This window comes from Dermacentor andersoni, chromosome 4 (assembly GCF_023375885.2).
Source record: "Dermacentor andersoni chromosome 4, qqDerAnde1_hic_scaffold, whole genome shotgun sequence".
Lineage (NCBI taxonomy): Eukaryota > Metazoa > Arthropoda > Arachnida > Ixodida > Ixodidae > Dermacentor > Dermacentor andersoni.
The window spans coordinates 86,706,179-86,729,240 of record NC_092817.1 but is presented as its reverse complement, the minus strand read 5'-3'; the positions used below and the strand labels follow the sequence as shown (position 1 = coordinate 86,729,240).

The 23,062-nt window shown below is 45.8% G+C and overlaps 1 long non-coding RNA gene across 1 annotated transcript in view; it reads left to right on the top strand.

Annotated features, from left to right (window-relative positions):
* Positions 1 to 22,154, top strand: part of LOC129386261 (uncharacterized) — a 153,174-nt gene extending 131,020 nt beyond the window's left edge. Inside the window, exon 3 of the long non-coding RNA XR_011893616.1 lies at positions 21,434 to 22,154. This is a non-coding gene — a long non-coding RNA (uncharacterized lncRNA). The remainder of the gene's footprint in view (positions 1 to 21,433) is intronic.
* Positions 22,155 to 23,062: the final 908 nt, after the last annotated feature.

Sequence of the window (23,062 nt, the reverse complement as noted above, 5' to 3'; positions counted from 1 at the left end):
CGACTGGAGTGTCCATATAATTGCTATCGCAATAATATAATAAGAGTACCCGGTAACTGAAGCGTCCCGTGGCCCGTTACTTTCCGCTAAAGTAGAAGAAGTAACAAAATCGAACTTTCACTATGCGACAATTTGCTGCGCTGCAACTATGACTTTTTTTTTTCTTTTGCGGAGCGGGGGCACGGAAATGAAAAAAAAAATACGCTAAGGAAAGCATGTTGGTGACAATCGGATGCCTACTTTGGGCACCTAATTTGGCTACCGCAGGAATATCGAAGAAAATGTGGGACGCTTGGTCCACAGAGAGCCATATCCATACTGCTCGGTGTCCTACACCGGTGAGACAAAAGTTTCCAGAGAGGTCGTGTTCAAGCGAACGCGTCGCAGTTCTTCGAGTCCCCGTAGTGATGGCGGCAAGCGACCACGCACTGTTTCTTTTTCTCGTCTGCTAGCCAGAAAGCGTCCAAAACTCTGTCATCCGAAAATCTACTCGGCCTGAGAAAAACGAACATGCATCGAAGTGCATCCAAGCGGTAGCCGGGGCAACACGAGAAAAATGCACGCGCTCTGGCAGGCTCCGGCAGCCCGTGAGTAGCGAGAGAAAAAAAGAGAGAGGTTCAATGTGTCCTCGCGAATAAAAGTCAAAGTAGAAAAATAAATGAGAACGTAGCTACCTTTGCTGGCTTTAGTGTCTTGACCTGGATGCTTTGGCGCAGGTGGAAAAAGAATGTTGATATTATTTTCTGTGACATGACGCCAGAAATGAACCACCACAACGCTTCGTGTCATCGGACCTCGCTTCGTGCTTTGTCTACTTGTCTGATAGTGTGTTGATTTTACTTGTCTCCTTGTATGATCCGATGTACGACTTCAGAAAATTCAGTGCACCTCTGGCGTCAAATGTTTATAATAACATGAAACCCCCAAGGTCCCGGAATTGAAAATTTCAATTTAATTACGGGGTTTTACGTGCCAAGACCCCTTTCTGATTATGAGGCACGCCGTAGTGGAGGACTCTGGAAATTTCGACCACCTGGGGTTCTTTAACGTGCACCTAAATCTAAGTACACGGGTGTTTTCGCATTTCGCCCCCATCGAAATGCGGCCGCCGTGACCGGGATTCGATCCCGCGACCTCGTGCTCAGCAGCCCAACACCATAGCCATTGAGCAACCACGGCGGGTATTGAAAATCTAAATCACGACTTTGGAATACAATGTCTGTGCACCTTTCGCATCAAAAGTTTATGAGAACCTTATAACCATAAAGTTTCAGAGTTGAAATCCATGCGCTCAGTAGATTCTGCGGCCTCCGCGAGAGGCCGCGACGAGCCCGCTCGCAATTAAATCTCCTTGAAACTTGGTGCTCGGATTTGCTCCTTGCGTTATGTGACTCCCGGTGCCCAGGTGTTGCCGCGAAATCCAGCCCGACTTCTCTATGTTCGCGCTGAAATGTCTTTTCGAACATGAAAATGACATTCTAGACAAAATGCAGGATGATTTCCAGGGCCGGGGGTTGTTTTCTGTCAGCGGCACATGAAACCACGAAAAAATTTCGTGGTGGCTTGAAGTCCCATAAGCTCCCTCCCCCCCCCCCCCCCCCCTTATACGCCCCTGCTATGTACCTATGTTCATGCGGGCACTACAATTGTGGCGTCGGTACCTGCAGTTATGAAATCGATTAGTGGGCTGGAAACCAAAGTTGCGCGAATTGATGCGAAAATTCTCATACCAACAAAAAACAAGCGACAAAAAGCTAATTAGCAGTTACTGATCGCACATGTGGAAGTTCATGTGGAGCGAAGCTTTCATGAAATGGGCAATTAAATGCTCCAACGACGACGCTTAGAAAATGTGCTTATTCCTAGATGCGACGTGCAACCTTACGAAATTGTTATGTTTATGCCATCCCGCAGAGAATGCAGAAATCGAATCACGCATACACGCAGGCCAGCCCTGATAGCCAGCGCGTGATCTAATTTCTACTTTCTCGCCGAGGCTGCTAGAAGGCATTGCAATGCAGTTGCGCCACAGCTCCCATGTTCCAGTTACTTTTGCCCTCATCTGTACTTGAAGCAATATGAAGCGCTTACATTCCGATGTAGAGAGTGCAATGAAAAAGCAAGTTAAAAATATTGAGCACTGCCAACCAATTCAAATGCATCTATGCCAAGAAGCGCTTGAGGCAAATCCTTTGCAGATATTGAAATCTCGAGCGGTATATTGGCAACTATGCAATGAAAGTATGCGTCAAGGCTCCTCAAGTTTTATACCGCGATATTGAATAAGCCACGCCCATAATTAGATATAAAGTCGCATCCACACGCTGCGGTGTAGCATTTCCATAGAGCGCACGCATTCTATTGCACTAAGGTTTCGAGATTTCACATATTGCTGCAACACTGAACATGCGTTGACAATAAATTGCACTATCTAATGCGTAACTCTTCATCGTCACCGACAAACAAATACAACTTTCATAAATCAATAAACTGAACACCTTGACAGAACACCTCGCTAGCTTTACTTGTCTAACCAGTCGTAAACAGTGGTGACCAGACAGCCGTAAACCAGGACTATCTTCGCCTAGATGAAGCTGTAAACTTATTTCACTCGTTGCCGCTAAAGCGAGCGCTGCCAAAGATCGACTGCTGCAAAGCTCCATTTACGTCTTCAGTGAATGGTCCACCAGCATTAAAGAGGCGATGACAACAGGAGCGTGAGCTCTGGTATATGAGGTTGGCTCAGTTCTGTCCGATGTAATGTGATCGTTTAGATTGCGAGTCAAAATCTTGTCGCCACTACATCTATGATCAAAACCAAGGTTGCCGCACAACTGCATAAAATAAAGGACTAGAGGCGTTTCTTTTGATCGTGTGGGCGCGCTGCCCCCATAAAGCAGCAAAACTACTGAAATTCCGCTTTAATTGCTGAAAACCACGGGTTTAAATAATTTAACTTGAAGCAAACTTCCTTGGGAGAACCGAAGCAGAGGGTTAATTATCCAACTAATCACAGGTTATGCTAATGGAATATTTTCACCTTTATGCTTATTATTTAATATTATTTATTGTACTTGTTTCGTGACATTGTAGCAAGATGGTGGAGCGACTCCTCAGAATCAAGAACTAGTTCCTTATCTTTCAGAAAAGATGCAAAGTTTACACGCGCTTCGTCGTTGTTACCACACTACTGGCTCATGGCTCCTGGATAAATGTGCCGCAAGAGCTTGACTTAATTCACACGTTAACATTAATACTTACGTTAGATTGAACACTCCATACCACATTTTCAATGCAAAAAAACATTTTTATAAATTCAAATGTAATAAGAAATGTTCGCCTTGCATTGTCCATATTAAGCAATGCATGAAAGGGAAAGATTTTAATCGACCTGAATAGAGCACGAAGCTACAAATGAAACGCGCATGGGTTTCCTTTGTAGCTTCGTGCTACATTTCGGTGTATGAGAATTTTTCTCTTTCGTGATACTTCCTCTACCTTGCCGGATTCCGCTGAACTGATTTGCCATTAATCAATGCAGGTCACATGGTAACATAGCTTTACGCTGCCAAATCAGAAATGAGACATTTTTCTTCAGTGTGAAAATGCTTCACTGAGTACTAAGAGAAAGAAACCATAACCTAAGTTACACCTGAATTCTCAGTACTCATTGTAGTCGTTTCCCTTGAATGACCACAAGAGGTAGGAAAACACCATAGAAATTGGTACACTACATGCGAAAAGAGAAAATCCGGCACAACAATCACGCAGCCTAAATTCACTCATCACCTGTATCCATGTTTAGCAGCAGACCGTCAAGTTAACCTCAGGCTTATTATTCCGGTATCCCAATTGCGCAATATGTCACTGTAACGGTAACTAAGCTGAAATCATCCAAGTGTCGCTTTCTTAAAGGGACACTAAAGGCAAATATTAGGTCAAGCTAAAGTGATAGATTAGTGCTTGGGAATCACTAAGGCGTCAATAATATTGCGAACAGGGCCTTAGTAATCGAGAAACTGAGGTAAATGCAGGACATGATTAGAGATTCCCCTGGGACATTCAAGCACTTGCCCGATGACGAAAGCAGTCCTCAATTAAATTCTGTCACTAGTACTCAACCACTCGTTGCAAAAAACATCATTGTATTGCATTAAAAAACAAAATAAAATGCTGCTTATCCAGTTCTATTTCATCTTTACAAGTGAGAACTAATTGAAATTACCCTTGACAACCACGCGCGCGGTCGAAATGTTTCGTTTTCACTGGACTCTGCGCCGCCCACGCTTGCGCGTTGCAGAACGTTCCTGATCGCGTACTGCCACGCTGGTTTTGCTGGATCGCAAACTCGCACAGACTGCAAGTAGGCGAGAATTCAACTGCCATATATATGCGGGATGCCTGAACGGTCTACGCCACTTGACCAAAAAGCAGCTGCAGCGGCGAATCCACCACTTTACTGTCTTGGCTTGGTGCCGCTGTCCGTCGGGAGCTGTTTTACTCACCGATGGCAGCAAAGGGCGGTAATGGCGTATGCAACGTCACCACTCCCCCTCCCCGCGCTGGTTGGGTGGCGGGAGATTTGAATTTCGAAAAAGGTATTCGGGCTCTTCGGATGCAATTTTCTCGTAAACTAAGTCCTTTTTTGGCCCGAAACAAACGTTGCGAGGTTTCTGTAAGGGTATTTATACAGTCCACGTCAACTTCTTATTTGCCTTTACTGTCCCTTTACTCGGTTGGCTTAAAGCGGGCGATTTCCATCATTTTCACACGCACCTAGCCTCTTGCCACCTTTGAAAGCAACAGAAATCGGAGCCATCGCTGAGCATACTTCATACGAAAAAAAAAAAAAACATTTGATTTGTTCAACTTAGCAAATATGGTGTGCTATGTATGTCACCAAAAAAGCCGTATACTTCATCTATGTACAACCGAGACGAAGTCAGGATATGTGGTGGATGCAAACATTCTCTGAGCTTTGACTACAAAACACAAAGACGGTCAAAGCAAGCGAAAAGCAGATGATATATATAAGTTAGTGCAGGCATAACTGACTAACTTATCGCTTATTTACTACCAGTTTCTACTTATATGGCCTATAACAAAATACAAAAACCAGAGGAGAAATTAAAAAAAAAATATTGAATGAATGATTTGGTTAGCTACGTTGCACTGGGAAAAGAGAAAGAATGTATGATGAGAAAAGAAGAAAGGATATGAAAATAATCTGTGTACACAAGCACGAGCATGAGAACGACTAGTTTAGTACATTCCTCACCTTTAGAAAACAACCCCTCCTCCCCTCCTCCCCCGCACACCCACACCCGCACGCAGATACATACACACGCACTAGCTCTTCTAAGGCAACTCGGAATGTTGTCGGCTGAGACCAAGATACAAGAATTCTGTTTTCCGTAAGCGGACGAATCTCAAGATTGTCGAACGCGGTGGAGCGTTCTTGCACTGCAGTTAGGACACTTACAAAGAAGATGCATCATCGTCTCTTTGCAACCGCAGCTTTACATTCGAGACTCCGTGCCATTTCTATCGAAATTGTGGCTCGGATAGTTGTTCTCAGCATTCCTGCATTATTTTGCAGTGCTATGTGATATCGTTGTTGTTCGCATTGTTTCTTTGAGAGTTATTTTCTTATTTAACGTTTGAACAACAGCGCAAGGACAGCAAAGGGGACAGAAGAGAGAACAGAGCGCTGAACACAGCGCTGTATTCTCTCTTCTGTCCCCTCTGCTGTCCTTGCTCTATTATTTAAAAACGTATGAATGTTTCAACACGCCCAATCCTATACCTTTTTAATTTTGTGATGTTGGGGTGTTCTTCCGACTGCTATGTGATAGCGTGCATTAGATGTTATTCTGCTTTTTCTCCTAGAACACTGTGTGACAAAATGCACAAAGCTATATATATATATATATATATATATATATATATATATATATATATATATATATATTGTGCCACTTGTTCAAAAACCAACGAGTTACTGGTGCCATATTTGCGAGCCAACTTAGTACGGAAAGCAGAGCTTTATATGGGAATCGAGGCAATAAAGTGAATTTTTGTAAAGTACGTCAAATTCTATTGAACCAAGATAAGCTCAGGCTAAAGCTTTCCCCCTGAATCATCTCTTGATATCTGGATATTGACGCAGTCTACAGTGTCACTGGCAGGTTGAGAGGTTCTCTATAAAAAGATAATGCCCTGTGATGAATGCTGCCACCGTTATTTGGACACTTAGCTCCTCAAACGGGCGCCGAAGAGCAAGAAAACAGCCAGTGTGCCCGATCCGAAGAAGCCCGGAATTGTACTACTCGTTGTGCAGAAAATACGATGCGCAATAATTAAAAAAAAAAGTCGATCGCTTACAAAGCCCAATGCTTCCCATGCAGATAAAAATATGCGAACGAGGCAGGAAAAGCCGCGAAGAGCAGTCGGTGAGCTGCGACCACTGCGACCAAACATGCATGACCTTCGCGACAACAGTAATCATTTATCCCGGAGCCCCTGTGTTGCACTCTTGTGGCTTCACTTACCTGGAATGACTCCAGGCTGCAGCGACAGATGACACTGCAGTGTCATCATCGCAAAAAAAAAAAAAAAAAAAAAAGAAAAAGCCACGTTTTCGCTGCAGGATGACACGCTGCCCTATTCCAGTACATGTATTTTTCATATTAAGTGTGCCCCATTATTTTTATTTTTTTAGACGCAGAAAAGAAACATTGTACGTGCCACTGTAACAGAAGGGTTGTGCAAACTTAAGATGTGCTTACATATTTCATGTCCCTTTACTATATTTACATCTCTCGTCACCATTCTTCCTTCGACAAACATCTAAAATCACCTTCGTACTCGGGACATATCAGCGTCGACATCTTAGACGTTGTGTCCGCAGGAATTCTTGTTTACACTTTCCATCAATTGGTAATGATGTAGCGCATAAACAATGTAGGAGATGAGCCGTCGCACTGGATTCAAATTCAGACAATTCTACTCCACAGCTTAAGCTATATAGCAGCTATATAAAACTTCGGATCTTCATAATTTACACGAATCATGTGTCTGTTTAGACAGAATATACGGGAAACATTCCAAGAGAGCTCTGCTTAACGTTGGTTCTAACGAGGAAGTTAGTTCTTCATAATTTTTTGTTCACTAATTTTACTCCTAGAGGTCAATTCGTTGCCAAAACAACGGATCTCAACGTACTCAGCGTTCAGCTCTAGTCAACTTGCCGTCGTTAACAGCGCTGCCATGGCGTCTGGTTTCCTAGTTGTCTGGATTTTTACCGCCGCCACAGTGCAGACGCGGCACACGAGCCAACTACTCGAGCCAGATACTCGGTGCGGGTCGGATCAATTAGGAAACTGTGTACGGGAGTTGAGGGCAATTTAACGGTGGCGTTTAACTGTGAGCTCCCATTACACCGAATGGATTCTTGTGTAGGGGCGATAACTCTTTCCGCGACAACAGAAATGCGCTATATTTCCACACAGCAGTCAATTCGGGAGTTATATCTGCTTGAACAGTGTGCGGGTGAGCCTCATACAGTCGACTTACATGATGTTAACTTTTTCAAAGTGCTAACGTAGCCCGATATTGTACGTGGATATTACATGAAGAGCTCATTTGATCCAACGTGCGACAAGGACATGAGCATCACGCATGCGTGAGTCGCATGCTTCTGAATCATACACTCAGTCAATTCAAATCATCGTTTAATTGCTGGCACAGGTACTTAAGCTCTTAGGCTTCATTCAGAAGACAAAGTAATCCGGTCGGATGTCAGACTAACGTTTAAATGACTGCTTTCAATAGTTTGGCCCGCGCATTCATTTAAATAATTAGGAGGGCGCTAACTATTGCGTAATATATCCGTTTCGGGAAAAGCCATTTTTTTAAATTTCCGTACGTGGCCCTAATCGAGACTTCCACATTTCTCTTTGGGAAGCAATGGCCCGGTAGGAAAAGAAGATAGGTTGTGTGATCAAGTGATGTTCACAGAAAATAGTACTATGACAGAGCAGATATGTGAACGTGATAAAAGCATATTTCAATATGCGTAGAGTAGAGTCTACATTTACTCCCAGCAAACCCATGCCCCAGCGTTCATCGCACGTCTACAAAATGAGGAATAACAGCTTAACAGCTTCAGATTTTAATTCCGAGCTTGTGATCCACATTTTATTTGCAGACACTCGAACAGCTTTTGCTGCTGCGCCACTCATTTCATACAATATAAGCGACAGTTATGTCCTACTACCCAAGTATTGGTGCCTTTCACACATTTTACTGCGCGAAGCTGTCATTTTATAGATTACCAAGTGCAACGCTCAAAGCGAACCCTTTAAGTTGCTGTAATACTCAAAATATCATTTAAATTGAAGAGAGTTACAGACAAAAAGTATTAAATAGAAATTTTGTTGTCCAGGAGTAATTATTCTGGTCCTGAATTACTTATAAAAATGGAGTTGTCTGCAGTCTACCTACAGTGTGACGTTCCACGTGTGGGCTTTAGTTGGTTGTCATGTTGACGCCCAAGAAGATACGGGCAAAATATTTGGCATCGAGGAATTGAAAATAAGCTTTCGAAAATCCAAATGTGGGGGGTAGGTAACTGCCAGACTCAAGATATCGGATAAATAGGCAAATTCAGCTGACTGGAAACGAGAATACATTTCCCGCAAATTCAGGGCCGAGTGAAGCGCGACCATACGTTGCGTGGAGTATTAAACTTGTTCTCAGTATCACAATAGCAAACATTGCGTTTCCATGCCTCAGATATGGTGGCTAGAGGAGTAGGTGTGCCGATAGACCTGTCCGGAACGTAGTTACCAACGTCTCCGCATCATGATGCGAGAATGGTCCTGCGCTCAGCATACCAGTGCTGAGCGGCGTGTGTCGTGTGGTGCTTGTCGCAGACATCGTGCACCAAATAAAGGTCGTAGAAGGAATTTTTTTTATCATTAACCTTTAATTTGGCCAATGAAAAGCCATGGGTCAGTGGAATTGCGTGTTTCGAAGTTACTAAATGGTGCAGAAATTTCTACAGCGAAGAAGTGAGCGGCAAGGTTAACCCAATCTCATCAGGCCTGATCACCGGTGGCCGCACGAATTACTGCTGATACTTCTGCCTCAAAGAGCATTAGCATGCAGAGCTATTTCTTCGCTCTGAACTGTAAGAGGGGGATGTAAAGCAGAATTGTTCTCAGTGCCGACAATATCAGCAGTGGACACTACTTAAGTGCGAAAGACGTTTTTAAAAAAGAATATCTCAAGTGTGATTTCACCCATGTGGTCGACTAAGATATGTTTACGTGCCGCGGTGGCTTAGCGGCTATGGTGTTACGCTGCTAAGCCCGAGGTCGCGGAATCGAACCCCGGCCGCGGCGGCCGCATTTCGATGGGGGCGAAATGCAAAAGCGCCCGTGTTCCGTGCATTCGGGGCACGTTAAGTATCCCCTCATAGCCAAAATTATTCCGGAGTCTTCCACTACGGCGTGCCTTATAATCAAATCACGGTTTTGGCCCGTAAAACTCCAGAATTCATTCATTCGTTCATTATTTCATTCATTCATTCTAATAGATATTTACCAAAGGAGAAATAATAGGGTGCTTCCACTCACCTCGATAATGCGATGCCCGAGAAAACAACAGCAAAAGATTTTTAAACCATGAAAAAAGTTGGAGGACGCTTAAGCTTCGCCTTTAAGACTGGAACACGATATAGCATTAAAAAATCCCTGGCTGCTTCTTACGCTTTCTGGCAACTGCACCTTATGTAACCGTAATGTTTAGCGGCAAACGCTGGCGGCGAACGCTATGCACGAAGGTGAGCTTTCTGGTAGAAACGCGGCCTCTTGCGGTGGCCTCGATGCGGCGGAGGCAATTGCCATCTCGAGATGTTGCAAGGAACCGGGCACTCTGCTTTATGGCCTTTGAGATTTGCGCGCTCAAATCTGGTTGGCCATGGCCGCTCTATGAATAGTAGAAACGCTGGAAAAGAGGCTTATGGCATGCTTTTTTTCAGTTTTCGCGTAGCAAAATTGTTTTCTCGTATATTCAAATTACAATCCGATGCTATCATGTCTGTAGGTTGTGTTTAAGTGGCGCATTACGATTTTTCTACGTATTTTACCTTGAGAAACTTGGTTAGTTTAGTCATTTTCTTTCGCCACAAGGAAGGCCTGCGTGGTTGGGTATGCTTGGTTCTAAATTCTTTTTGCTCAAGAGCCGTCGAACCAGCAGGAACAAATCAAATGAAATCAAATAATTTGTCATACGATGCTAAGCGCCGCAAGTGGGAAGAAGGACGGAAAAAGAGTTTCTGCTGACGTCCCTGCGTGTTTCACTTCAGGGACGTCCACCTCTCACGCCATGGCGCCTACAGCATCGTGGACTCCTTCGAAGGGCCAAGTCTTTAATGTCGCTGTCCCTACGGGGAATGGTCCCGTGACCGTCGTAGACCCGACGGCCTTAACAGTTGGCCTTTCTGAGGTCTACTGCGTTCAGCAAATGGGAGGCCTCAACTTCCAAGTCACCGTCAAAAGCATGGCTTCCATGACTCTAATCGTCGATGCTGGCTGTCTTGTCATCGGTGGCGAGCGTTGTCGTGTCGTTCCCGTCGGCCCACAGGTCATCAACGTAACCTGCCTGTTCTTGCAGTCCTTCGTTCCGAACGAAGTCCTCGTCCAGGCACAATCACCATACGGCAAGGTTCTTTCTGTCAACACTGGTCTTATGAGCGGACGACGTGGCCTGCTCACGGCTACCCGCTTTGTCCAGATGGAAATGAGCCCCACAAACCCTGTCCCCAATTACCTGCGAGTGTCAGGTCACCCACCGTGTGACGTTGAACTACCGTGGCTTGCAACGCGTATGGCGTAGATGCGGCTCCAGCGACCACCAGAGTGCACAGTGCACCGCAGCGTTCTGTGGTGGTTGTGGTATCCATGGTCATGAAAGCGATGGATGTGACCGTCCTTGTCGGTGTTACGGGAATGGTCACCTTACGGTCGCGTACCCTGTGCGGCGTTCATACTCGGAGGCTGCTGCTGGAGCCATTTCCATCTTACCACTGGCGTCAGCTGCGGTCGCGACTGCGCGTGACGCTGTAACCAAAGAAACTGCCTTGACACCACATCAACTAGCGTCGTCAAATGATCAAGAAGAAGCATGCAGCTCGGGCAATCACAACGCGCGATCTTCGCCGGCCTCCTCTACCGAAAAAGAAGACCGTGCTATTGATGACGTGCCGGATCGCAACACGCCATGTTCGCTGGCCTCCCAAGCAGCGAAGGGCACGCATGCTGTGAATGATAGCGCCTCGACTTGCCTTGAGTCCTCCTGGTCGCACCAACGTTTTAAACACTGCTAAAACACTTGACCCTGCAATTCCTACAATCGATACACCCATGAACTCTGCTGTGGCTTCATCCGCCTCAATTGCGTCACCTACAATGCCGCTTCCGATTTGTTGCAACTGAATGTGCCCCCGGCTGCCTAAGTCGTCCGCGGCGATGAAATCAATCCTGCAGCTGTTTCCTGATGATGAAGATGATGATGATGATGATGATGATGTCGGTAGCGACGGACATTATAACCTCGGAGGTGATAGTAGCGTTGGACTCTCGCCAAGCCTGGATGGACATGACGTAGAAATAGCGGTCCTACGAGACGTAAAGCGTGCCCATGCGTCAGCCTCTGGCTCGGATGGTGCACCGAATCGCCGAGCCGAGTTACAGTGGCTTAAAAAAACATCGGCCTTCTTTGAGAGGGTCGAAGAAGTGACGTGCGTACTGCATGTCCCCTGGACTTGTCCCCGGGGTGCCGGCTTGAACAATACGACCACGTCAGTTCGGTGACACTTTTAAATAAATATGGCTGACACTCTGAATATTATTTCATTAAACGCACAGAGCGATGTTTACAGAGTGCGCGTAGTGCCTGCAGCTTCGTATACGCTGCGCTTTCGACGTTTCGTACACGTTGAAGCGACAGATGCACGGAGGTCAATTGGCTCGCAGCTGCTGCCGCGATTCCTAACTCCAGCGTTTTCACAGACAGTTTCCGCTGTCATCGAGCGATGTGTGTTTATGTTTACCTGTGCGCGCGTGATACCGTGCTGGTTAATTTAGTTAAAACAAGTTGAAGGGCTAGTCGGTTTGAATTCATGATAGAATGTGTAAGCACGACTGAACAAGGACTGAGAAAGAAGCAGACACACAAAGACATCGCTGTTTACGCATTCTATCATTGTTAATTTAGTTAGTAAGCAAATGTTTACAAGTTTGTACGGCCGCAACAACTACTATCCTTACTTCTTACAGCTATTCACTAATTTGCTATCGAAATCGGTGCTTCGCCTTTCCGCTGGAACTGCGAATTTTTCCTGGTTTTTCAATTGCCTGGACGTGGCGAGGCGGCGCGTCGTCGAGCACGTTAGACGGTGTCTATGTGCCAAGCAATTTAGCTCAGTATGTCTACCAATCTTATGTGATAAGTTTACCTTCATCTCCTGCCTACTTTTCCAATCACGGCCCAATATTGCTTGAATTTTGCTTACCTGCTCCCTCATCAGTAAAACCTTGGCGCCTCGACATCCGCGTTCTACATGACGCCCGCTCGTTCTCTGGTTAAGAGTGTCGCACGCCTCTCTCTCTAGATATGACCCAGAGTTGTGGGACGCGCTCAAGGTGCAGTGGCGTCTGCATTGTTTAGTTGAAGGACGTACACTCAGACGACGTATGTCAGAATAACTGGCCGAACTCCGTATTGGCCTTCAATCAACTGACTTCGCTGAAGCGGGCATGACGACGTGAGCTGCGGAGACGTTTCTAACACCTCATAGCAGCGTCGTCTTTGACAGCTGCTGCTTGGCGATGCAGACATAATCCGTGTGCACACCCTGAAGTTCTGCGCTTTGCAAGAAACTCGACTTTTAGACAGCCTATTGCATTTGGTTCTGCGGCCTCAAGAGCAGTTCCTGTTATGTCGCCTCCCACGCGTGATTATTCGCGTTTCGATATCAGATTTTTAGAACATCGCACGTAGTACTATGCGAATGGATCATTATAACGTAGAAATTATTAGTGGGCTGCCTCAGGTTCCAAATGAGGTCACTGAAAGTCTTTGTGCATGACCGTCAGCTGACGAAGTGAAGGCAGTGTAAGGAAGAAGTGCGCCGTGCCGAGCTCCGCAGCCGGATCGCCAGCGCTACTGAAGTGGGGCTCGGGCTAGACGCTGTTCCTGGTTTTGACTGGCTAAGCCTACGCTGTTGCGTCTTCTTGTCCACGTCTTTCGTGTCGTCCACAGCCGTGTCGGACTTCTTTACCATAATTGGTGGAGGTTTGCTGGGTCTCCTGCAATCCTGGAATTGCGCACCCGGACTCTCCCTGCCATCATGACCACCGCAAGCGCCACGAGCTTCCCACCACCTGCTCCCCAGTCTACCGTCTGCCCCGGCACATTCCGCCAGCGGGACCCTCCTATCTTTAGCGGCACTGACGACCACGACGTTCATGACTGGCTCTCCTCATACGAACGCGTCAGTCGGAACAACAAATGGGATGACATCACGAAATTGACCACCGTCCCTTTCTACCTCACCGGAATTGCCCACTTGTGGTTTCGGAACCACGAAAGCGAAGTCCCAAGCTGGACGGCGTTCAAGACAAAGTTCAGCGAGGTCTTCGGCCGCCCTGCTGTACAAAAGCTTCGTGCCGAGCAGCGTCTGCAGTCGCGCTCTCAGCAGCCTGGTGAGAACTTTACCAGCTACATCGAAGATGTCATCGATCTCTGTAAACGCGTCGATGCATCCATGACTGAGGGCAATAAAATCAAGCATATCATGAAAGGTATCGACGAGGACGCGTTTCAGATGCTCATTTCCAAGAGCCCCTCTACTGTTGCCCAAGTTATTGAACTGTGCCAAAGCTATGACGAGCTCCGCCGTCAACGCCTCCTCACTCGCCGCCCTGTTCCCCATCAGGAATCGTTGTCCGGCTTCACCTCTCCTTTTCCAGATGTCACCCTCCTCTCGCAAATCAAGGCTTTCGTCCGGGAAGAAGTTGCTCGCCTGCTCTCCCTGATCTCCAACCCACCGGAGTCCAGTTCGTATCTTAGTCCGACCCTACGACACGTTATAGAAGAACAAGTGTCCGAGGTCCTTCCTCTGGAACGGGCGCCTGAACTCACCGCCCCATTGACTTACGCCGACGCCGTCGCACGACCACGACCACCGACCTTCCGGGCTTCGCCTCCGATGCCTAGCCCTGTTTTTACCCCCACGCCACCACGACCTCCAGCCCATCGAGTAATTAATCCCTGGCGCACACCGGACAATCGGCCCATCTGCTATTCGTGCGGTATTCCCGGACACGTCGCACGCCTGTGCCGCCGCCGTCCACTTCATCCACGTGACGACCCACGCACAGCCGCGTACGACCATCCGTCGTCTTACGCTCCAGACCGCGATTTACCCCTTCCCCGCCCAAGCCTTCGCCCAGTTTCCGACCGCCGTTCTCCTTCTCCTCGTCGTCGCTCGCTCTCCCCGATGCGTCGACGTCCCTCTACCGCTGACACGGAAAACTAAGTGGCGCAGTTCCAGAGGCAAGAACTGCGTCATCGTCACAACGCTCAAGCCCTCTTCTTTCGCCGCCGAACGTTATTGATGTCGCTTTCGAAGGAGTCTATGTGCTTGCCCTCATTGACACAGGTGCCGCCATATCTGTAATTGCCGAAAAACTATGCCGCTCATTACGAAAAGTCATGACGCCTTTCTTCGGTCCTTTACTCCGCATGGCCACAGCACAGCACGTCCAGCCGGTGGCTGCGTGCACCGCCAGACTTGAAATTCAAGGAGTGCTCTACACAGTCGAGTTCGTCGTTTTTCCCCACTGTTCCCACGATATTATTTTAGGTTGGGACTTTCTCTCCCGTCACCAAGCTATTATTGATTGCTCCCGTGCAGAAGGCGCCTTCTCTTCGCTTGGCAAGTCCGCGTCGGACTTCTTTACCATAGCAGCATTATCTTCCATGAAGGGTGGCTCGGCCCCAGGGCCGGATGGTTTACCCGTTGAGTTTTATCGAAAATTCTGGGAAGATATTGCTGCCACATTAGTGTACGCGTTATCGGTCGCTGCCTTGAGAACTTTGAATTTCTGTCTAGTTTTCGTGACGGTCGAATTGTTCTGATACCTAAGCCCGATCCATCATCAGTTCGATCAAAGGAATGGAGGTCAATCACGCTATACTCAACGTTGACTAGAAAACCTTCACAGCTGTTGTCACTCGACGCTTGATAATTCTGATGCCTTCCTTAATAGGACACCATCAGACATGCTCACTTCCAAGCAGAGATACATAATCTTTGGTTCATTACGCGTGACATAATGACATACACGCTGACCAGGTCAGCACGTGGTCTATTCGTTTCACTAGATCAAGAAAAGGCATTCGATCGCCTGGAACATAGCTCCGTATTTACTGTAGTAAACGCGTTCGGCTTCAAATTTTGTTGAACTTATTAGGAACGCCTATTCAAATATCCGAAGTACATTGTTTCCTGATGGTCGTCAGGGCGGACAATTTCCTGTTACTCGTGGTGTTGGTCAAGGGTGCCCTATATCCCCAGTACTCTTTGTGCTCAGCCTTGAGCCATTTCTGCGCTCGGTACTGAGATATCCTTACATGTACGGTCTGCCACTGCCTGGTAGTGGTGTTCTGTAGGTAGTAGCCTTCGCCAATGACATCACATTGTATCTCAGGAATTAAGATACCTTATCCCATAGCCTTCGAATTTTTGCTTAATACGAAAATATTTCAGGTGCTCCGCTAAATTTTTCAAAACGTCGTTATTTGGTCATTGGTTCACCACAGACACGCCAAATTCCCCTTTTCCGTATTCAAAGGTGCGATTCTCTTCGTATTTTAGGCCTTGATAACACCTATGATGAGACATCAGACTCTGTGTAGCTCTCAATTGAAGATGTAAGGCGATATATTCAGGGTACTGAAGGGTATGATTTACCACTATTAGAAATAAGTTACTTAGCGAAGCCTGCATTTTGCGGCAGTGTGTGGTACATTTTTCACGTTGTACAACCACCATTACGGGTTACTATGACCTTGCAGTCCCTTCTTAGTTGTTTCTTCTGGTCGGGCAGTACACAACTGGTCTGTCACGTGGCGCTTGTACAACCATGCTCTCGCGGCGGGTTCGCGTTCCCATCCTTGTCTGTCCGCTGCCGGCTGCTTGCTCTGCGATTTCTGCTCCGCCTGTTACAGCGTGATCAGTGTCCCGCGCTTGAACTCACCTGCTATTTCCTTGGCACAAAAATTCGGCACAAAAAGAAGAACGGCATGAATGCTTAAACATATGTGGCCAGCGGTTAAAAGGTAAACAAAAACCCGGGGCCCTTCGCCGACCAAATAAAGATTTAAAAGAAAAGAAAACGTTTCGGCTCCCACACGGGAGCCTTGTTCACAGGTAAAGGTTACCTGTGAACAAGGCTCCCGTGTGGGAGCCGAAACGTCTTCTTTTGTTTTAAATCTTTATTTGGTCGGCGAAGTGCCCCAGGTTTTTGTTTACCTTTTAACCATGATTCATCCCGACCAGACGGGCTTCCGTCAAGCACTGAACTTCATATGTGGCCAGTAAGTTCATCTCCCAGTGCAACATCCTTTCTCTAAACCGTTCTTTCTCATCGTGGTCGCTCAGTGGTCATCAATATCGTGCTGCTGTAGGTAAGGTCATGGGTTCGGTTTCTAGCCGTGGCGGCCACACTCCGATGTGGTCATAATGCAAAAATCTCCTGAATTGAGGTTTACGCGCCGGGTGGTTGAAAAGCAAACCAAAATGCCCCCTTGCGGCGTCTCTCATAGCCCGTGCGTTTACTGCTTTTGGACGTTCAACCTCACTATTTATTTGATTCAAGGGACACGTGGCTGCACCGAATCCCAGAAAAAAAAAGCTATCTACTAGTTTGCAGCCAAACACTGCCATATCGAGTCATCGTCGTGGCTGTGTCAACTGCGCCAATTGTAATTACAGCGTCGTATTCATGCTACCGCTGTCGTAGTTATCATTGTCTCGCCGATGGAAAACAATTGCACCTTTAAGGGTATCGGGTATCGGGTATTGCACCTTCGGGTATCGCTGCTAGACCTTTAAGCTTCATTCTTTAGGCGATGATTATCGAAGGACGCATAGCAGGAAAGAAAAATGATGTGTTTGATGTTAACAAAATGTTAGCATAATACCTGGAGAAACACAGCGTCATTGTAAAAGGCCATACGCTTGTGCGTGGCTAAACAGAGAGAGAAAGGGAGAAAAAAGCTGCATTTCTTCAAACATTTCCCTGGTAAGTAAAATAGAAGATTGTCTAAATTACAAAGGAAAGAGGTGAAAAATAAGAGCAGCTGTGATTTTATTTGTAATGTCAAGTTTACGTAATGCAATGACACGAAATAGCATAGTCGGGTCCATCAAAGAAGAGAAGCGAGAACTAGTCCCTGACTTGACAAAGTGAATGCAGAAAATTCAGGAACACAAAGGCACTACGCAACACGCACCCGGAAACGTAAAGAAGCAATAAGTGAAAGCTACAGGTGCAACGGGAGCACATCTTACGAGGCTCCAAAAGATGTGGCAATTTACAGGGCATCCTTGTTGTGTCCCAGGAGGACGCCTTTCTTTTTTTTCTTTTCTCCGAGAGCCGCTCATCACCGTGTCTCGACGTTCGAGCAAAGTAATAAAATGGCAAAAATGCGCAGGTTCAGAAGAATGGTGCTGAGAATGGGCAATAAAGGGATTGTGTTGGGCTCCCTAGGGAGACTAGGGTGCTTCGTTCTCCCATGCCATTATCGCGCTCTCTCTCTTGAGAGAATCGGCCAGGAAGACAGAATGTAGGAGCGTGATAAGGCGTTCTGAGCACGTCTGATGGGAGGCAGCAGGTCACGGTGGAAGGGCTCGTTTAGCTTCACAATTTCTGGAAGAGACAAATACAAGGACATCGCTGGTACACCAAGTGGAAGGCTGTGTTTCTTTTTTACGGTAGTTGGTGAGTATATAAACAGTCAATTGCTTAGAGCACGAGAAAAAATATCTGAACTGAGAACTGGTGCGGGCAACGCAACGTTACAAAGTGTGAACACTGTAACAGCAAACAGCTGGTGTCAGAGAGGTCAATGCAATAAACAATGAATGAAACGACGAGAGTGCCAGAGTGTGAAAAAAGAAAAGACAGAAGTGAAACAACACAGAGAAGGCAGGATGATGATAAAGAAAGAACGAAGAGATAAGACAGACAAAGTACCTTCGTTTTTCGCTTCGTTTCTCTCATACGGTTTCGTAGGAGAGGGATACATTCTGGACTGTTTCATGAAGTCTCTTGTCCAAAGGTCAGGCGGAGAACGTCAACTACTCGTCTGTGTTCACAGATAGGCCTGCCTACGTGCATTAGTAGCGGAAGAAAGTGTGCGACGGCGCCGTTGCCAATAATAGAGCATTTCGATGGTTGATCAGTAGGGGCGTCCTGCCATCGCAAAGCTTATCCGAAGCTTGGGGACGACTTATCATCGTCGAGTAGCCATGTGATGGCTATGTGCTGGAAAGACTCTGAAGTGTCTTGAAAATATATATTATCGTTGTCGTGTACTAAGTGCGGGCCTGCTAATTAAAAAAAAAGCTGTTAAAATGTATAATATGGCCTGTTATTTGCATGAAATGAAGCTTTACTGCATAAAAGCAGTTCATTTTCACCAAAATGTGGTCTATTATTGACGTGACAAAGCAAGCAAGCAAGTAGCACACGATGGTGATGCCGGCTACACACCAAACTTTTTAACCCCTTTAGGGGTGTAAAATCAACTTGTCGCCCGACGAGAAGCTTTATTTGGTTAATGTCCTTGAAGGAAGGATGTTGGACTAATGTCTAGGAGAAATTGAAGAAGAATGTCGGCCTAAGCTCGTTATACTTCCCACTGTTTACAAGTTGTTCATTACTACACAAACGCCAAACAATACGACGTTAAATTGGTTGCGAAAGAAATGCACGGAGGTGAATTCGAACCTAGGAGCTTCACGCGGAAACCAGACACTCTTAACTGCAGCTCCACATGGGAGCCACGTGTCAGCTGTTCAATATTGGTATATATATATGTATAAGTTGTCCAGGAACTCTAAATGCTTCATTTCAGGAGAAACCTTGCGCAAGGGCACGTCTTACACTGGAGAAAATGCGTTCGTTACTCTTGAAACCTAACATTTCTATAGCTGCAAGGACAGTTTTCAGGGATAGCAAACTTGCGAATACCTTTTCGTATAAGGCATCAATTCCTTCCTTAGTGTGTTTACTTTCTATTGTGTTTTGATTTATTCACACGCGCCCTTACTGATAAGGTGTTCTGAGTAAAATTGGGGCTAAATTTGTATGATAAAAGGTGTAAAGAGAGAAAAAGTCCTTTCAACGCCCTTCAGGGTGTTAAATTGTTTACCGTGTACCCCTAATCATATTAAAAATGCAGAAATGTATCACGAGTTAGACAACGTCAATAAACATGTCATAAATAATAAAAAACAGCACAACCAACACTGAATGTGCATGATGTTACCATAGCGAAATGAAAAGATTTTAATATGCTCCAAACTTTACTTACTGGTGATTAGATGGAAGCAAGTTATTGAGTGCTACGTGGCTTGCTGACAGCGGTGAAGAACCTAGAAGTTGTACAGCCAGATATATTTCTTTCTTACACAGAGAGAGTGTGACCACGCAGCGTTAGTAGTAGATTAGAAAGTGAAGTGCTACAATACAAGTACGGTTTCCTTCAGCGTTGAAATCTTATGCGACGACTGCATCCTATGTCGGCAGCCTGTCTTTTCATTAAACTATTTCTGCAGCCCACTTACGCATGAAATAATGTGAATTTGGAATAGTTTTCTGTATCAGTTTAGGTCGAAGTACTTATCATGGTAACTAGGTCTTGAAATGAAGATTACAGCTGTACCTGACGTTTGCGCTACGACTTGATTATGCTTCCTCGGAGTCTTCACGAAGCCCGCTGACAGGAAAAAGCTCTAGTACTGAAGAAATCAAATCCCTAAGGGAACAAGATATTGTCGGCAATTACGAATGCTTAGCCATTACAACCACGGTGTCATTGCTAGTTTTGTGTAATATTAGGCACAGAGGCACGGAACGAGTATTTTTCTCATGCCGCAACTGAGGCGCATGATCAAATGTCATAAAGCAGGGTGTACGCAACTGAAGGAATCACTTCGAAATACGACCGTACCAGGCTTTATCACGTACTCAAATGAAGCGAAAATTTTAGGGTCATCTATCTTGCTTCCCTTGTAATCTGTGAATACAATAAATTAAATGGCAATTAAGGCGCGTTTTTTAATGGTAGAGGTATTAAAACAGGCTATTTTATGAGTAAAAGGCTTACGTTTACATTAGCAAGGACCGCTGTAGCATATGGTTGCGAACTTCTGAAAGAACACTCAAACTATGAACGTAGTATTTAAATAGAGAGAGCGAGAAGGAAGGAAGGAAAGGCAGCGAGGTCAACAAGACTATCTATTTTGCCAACCTACACGTGGGGAAAAGAACGAGAAGCGAAAGAAAGAGAGAGGGAATACACCAGTCTTGATCACACTTCCACATGCACTAAGCCAGGTGAAGCATATGTAAACTCGGGCCCTCATGTCTGTCGCCATCAGGTATTGCAAAAGACCTTGAATGGCATTCTGAGATGATCAGCTGTGAGGCCTGGCTCCCAAGACCTTTGCTTCTGTAAATGGCCTATCGTCCGGTTTATTCAAGGCACACTGGACAGTCTGACGTTGTTTCTTGAAGCTAGAACAGCGGCACAGAAGTTGAGCTATGGTCTCTTCACACATGCACTTGGCGTACACAGATGAATCCGCCATCCCGATACAATTGTTGTAGTAGTTAATGAATGCTGCTCCAACCAACAGCCGACACTACAGTGTTGCGTCCCGTCTTGAAAGGCTTCCTGGTAATTTCAGTTTCAGTAATTGTTCAAGGCTGTATAATCGACGGTCAGAGTACTGCGGTATATGTCAGTAACTCAACGTGATGATACGCGCAATATTGCGAAGCTCTCTTGCAGCGCCTGCTCTTGATTAAGGTGTAAGGAGTGTCGGTTCTCCAGCCTGGGCACGTCGGGCAACGTCATCGGTGAGGTAATCACCAGAGATGCCACAGTGTAACGGCAGCCACTGAAAGATTACATCATGTCCTCGTTCAGAAACGTAATGGCGAATTTCGTTGATTTGGGACACTCGAGAACCAAAGGCGCTACTCAACCTAAACCAAAACCATGATTTGTCAAAGTATTTGTGCGAACAGTCACTAATCTTTCTTTCTTTACTTCTTTTGTGTTTAAGGAGAGGAGATTCAGGAAGTCGGCCTGCGCTGTCAAGACAAGAAGGGCAGAGTGGCAACCAGGCAGCTGACGCCGACAATTTTTTTGCTTGGCCAGCTGGTATCAATGCCGTGAGACATCTAGCCCGCTAATAAAATAATGCAACATATAACCAACGCCAACGTAAGTTCAGCGGATCTAAGAGTGATACGCAGTGTTCTAGGTTTGCATAGCTATTTATCAAAGGGAAAAAAAGAAGAGAAACATCGAATATAAGAAACGAAAACTGCCGAGGAGGCTGAAAATGAACTGCTGCTTTTTCTGTGAGCTAGAGTTAGGCCCAAGCAACTGGCCATTGCACGATGAAAAAGAAAAACAAGGCAGCTCTCAAAGGGCACAGTGAGAGCTGCAGAAAGCTTGAATTAAAGCAAACACTTTCGCAAGACGACGGGATCAGAAAGAATTTTCCCGCGTTAACTCAGCGACGTGGGATCAGGCGGACAAGGAGAAACGCAGCGGTCAGCCGAATTTCTTCTCACGCAGAAGAATGCATGGTGGCACACGCCTATATTTTCCCCTGCCATGGCCGTGCGCTGATTACAGTGACCCGCCTGAATAAGAAAAAGGGACGCAACGTACCTCAGAGACATCCTCTCATGGCTTCAAAAGAAAAACATGAGAAAAGAATGTTTTGAGACGGATTTCCCACAGGAGATCGGCAACACAAAGACTAAGGATTGCAATATAAGGTACTCGCTTCACTTGACGCTTGTGACATGTTACGTTTGCGTCTGCATGTACTTTTTCATTTTCACTTTTTTGCGGCCGTTGTCCTTAGAACTGCGCAGGAAAAACAGGCTTGACAGTACTTTCCTGCGTCGTCTGGAGTGGAGGGACGTATGAGATTCAACTTTCATCTACTCAACGTACAACGGTGCAACTTATGACAAGACTGCCACTGGCACATACATTGTAAGAACAATGCAAAGGCTACTAGCTAATACTCTCGTTAGAGCAGCTGTTTGCACCATGCCTAGATCAAGTGTTTAGCGTTCTTGTAATCATCTTTGAGATACGTTCACCCAACCTGTGCATAAGCAAAATACAGTCTTATTTGGTGGGAGAGTACGAGAGCACTCATGGTTGGTTCGAAATCTTAGACAGGTAATTACTTCAATAAAGTTTTTCAACGGGTCTTGACTTTTTAGAATGTTTAATACAGCGAAAAGATTTGCCCTTGAATATGTTTAGCAATAGAAAATTTTGTAGGTTGGCTTGTCAGGTCCAATATAAGAAGAGAAAGAGTTTTTCCACTAACTTGTGCAATGCCTTGAGGCGCTTGAGACAAGGTAGACATGGTAAGCGAGCGACACCAATTAGGTTTAATTTCTATTCGCTTGAGCAAGACAGTTGTGTATTTACAATGGACCTGCTCACCAGAAAATATTATTATTGATGATGATGATGGTGATGATGATGATGATTGGCGTTTGCTGGCGCAAGGGTGAGCAAATATTATTAGCAATCTCTGGAAGTATGTACTTGCATACGAAATTTGTGAAAAAGTTGTAGATCGTCTTCCGAAACAGTCAATCAATTTGTTTCCATGATTATTGTCTTTGCCATTCTAATTTTCCCAAGCTATGAACTT